Source organism: Aquarana catesbeiana, linkage group LG06 (assembly GCF_042186555.1).
Source record: "Aquarana catesbeiana isolate 2022-GZ linkage group LG06, ASM4218655v1, whole genome shotgun sequence".
Classification (NCBI taxonomy): Eukaryota; Metazoa; Chordata; class Amphibia; order Anura; family Ranidae; genus Aquarana; species Aquarana catesbeiana.
The window spans coordinates 312,983,538-312,985,990 of record NC_133329.1 but is presented as its reverse complement, the minus strand read 5'-3'; positions in this window follow the sequence as shown (position 1 = coordinate 312,985,990).

Genomic DNA, 2,453 nt, shown 5'->3' with positions numbered 1-2,453 from the left:
GGGGCACAGGTCATGCTGTATGGGGCACAGGTCACGCTGCATTGGGCACAGGTCACACTGTTTGGGGCACAGGTCACGCTGTATGGGGCACAGGTCATGCTGCATTGGGCACAGGTCATGCTGCATTGGGCACAGGTCACACTGTTTGGGGCACAGGTCACGCTGTATGAGGCACAGGTCATGCTGTATCGGGCACAGGTCACGCTGCATTGGGCACAGGTCACGCTGCATTGGGCACAGATCATGCTGTATGGAGCACAGGTCACGCTGCATTGGGCATAGGTCACGCTGCATTGGGCATAGGTCACGCTGCATTGGGCACAGGTCATGCTGCATTGGGCACAGGTCACACTGTTTGGGGCACAGGTCACGCTGTATGAGGCACAGGTCATGCTGTATCGGGCACAGGTCACGCTGCATTGGGCACAGGTCACGCTGCATTGGGCACAGATCATGCTGTATGGAGCACAGGTCACGCTGCATTGGGCATAGGTCACGCTGCATTGTGCACAGGTCACGCTATATGTGGCACAGGTCACGCTGCATTGACACTAGGGCAGCTGTGGGGGGGAGCTGTTTGCAGGGGGGCCCCATACAACATTTTGCTATGGGGCCCTGCTATTTCTAGTTACGCCCCTGAAGAGCAGCACATTTTTCCTGCGGGAATGAGTATGATTTACACACATTGCCACAGCCACATAAGCCAGTGGACTGAATGGACAAAAACGAACAGATTTCCCCATCCACACAAATGCCGTCAGAATAAACTGATCAGTGGCTGCAGCTGCTGACTGATAAAAGTTTTCCTGCGTGGTCATTTGACATAAGTCGATCTATCAATCGGCTTCTGTCAAACAGGGAAGACCACATACAGATCGAAACTTGGCCGGTCCCTGTTGAACCAGCTGAATGTCGATCCATCTGTATTCATCATAAAGCAAAACGTCATCCAAAGGGGATACATTTTTTTCTTCTTTGGGGGGAATGGGCACCTGGCTTTGACAGGTACATGTTTCCATATCCGCTCGGATCACTAGGCGATCTGAGTAGACGTTTTGCCCTCCCTGAATGAACAATATGATACATATGTGGGACTCTATGATATACTTTGAATATTGTGGTATACATAAGTGGTGTATATATTTTTGCACATTTATGTGATTGTCATTTTGGCTACAGTTTCACAACACACACATTTGATATTATGTTACCAGCAGTGCAACACTATCACTTTAGTGGCAAGTGACACACTGCATCTGGTGGCAGGCTTTAGTGGCTAGTGACATGCTGCATCTAGTGACAGGCATCTAGTCCTAGGCTATTGTGACACACTGCATCTAGTGACAGGTTATAGTCACTCGTGACATGCTGCACCTAGTGACAGGCTATAGTCAATAGTGACACGCTGCATCTAGTGCCAGGCTATTGTGACACACTGCATCTAGTGACAGGCTATAGTCACTAGTGACATGTTGCATCTAGTGGCAGGCTATTTGTGACACACTGCATCTGGTGGCAGGCTTTAGTGGCTAGTGACACAGTTCATCTAGTGGCAGGCTATAGTTGCTAGTGACATGCTGCATCTAGTGGCAGGCTATAGTGACACGCTGCATCTGGTGGCAAGTTTTAGTGGCTAGTGACACACTGCATCTGGTGGCAGAGACCAATGAAAAGTGACACGCTGCATCTGGTGGCAGGCTATAGTGACACAATGCATCTGGTGGCAGACTATAGTGACACACTGCTTCTGGTGGCAGAGACCAGTGACAAATGACAAGCTTTATCTAGTGGCAGGCTATAGTGACACCCTGCATCTGATGGCAGGCTTTAGTGGTTAGTGACACGCTGTATCTGATGCCAGGGTATAGTGACACCCTGCAAAATTTAGTTAATGAAGAAAATGCGCTGCTGACATTGCTATCTGGTGAGTTCATTTAGGCATACGTTTTTGCACAGAAGGTGTATTTAAAAGAAGATTTACTATATGGAAGAAGTTTTGTGTTGTTCACATGGATTTTATTGCATGATCAATTTGATAAATAGGACTTTTTTTGTGGGACTTTTTCTGAATTCTGTTCAATTTGCAATTTACTTTTCATTGTTTGATTCATATTTATAATTTTTTGGGGAGAAATTTCACACCATATCTATCTTCAGTTTTATATTACTGGATATCATAATGATTCATTTTGTTTAGCACTTTAGCAAGGATAATAATAATTTTCACATATTTTTACACACATATACAGTATATTCACAGTAGTTTTATATACATCATTGACACATTGTCTATGTTTAGGCATTTATTGAAGTACAAGAGGATTGTTGTCTGGTGGCAGGGACCAGTAACAAGTGACACTCTGCATCTGATGGCAGGGATCAGTGACAAGCTGCATCTGGTGGCAGGGACCAGTGACAAGCTGCATCTGGTGGCAGGGACCAGTGACAAGCTG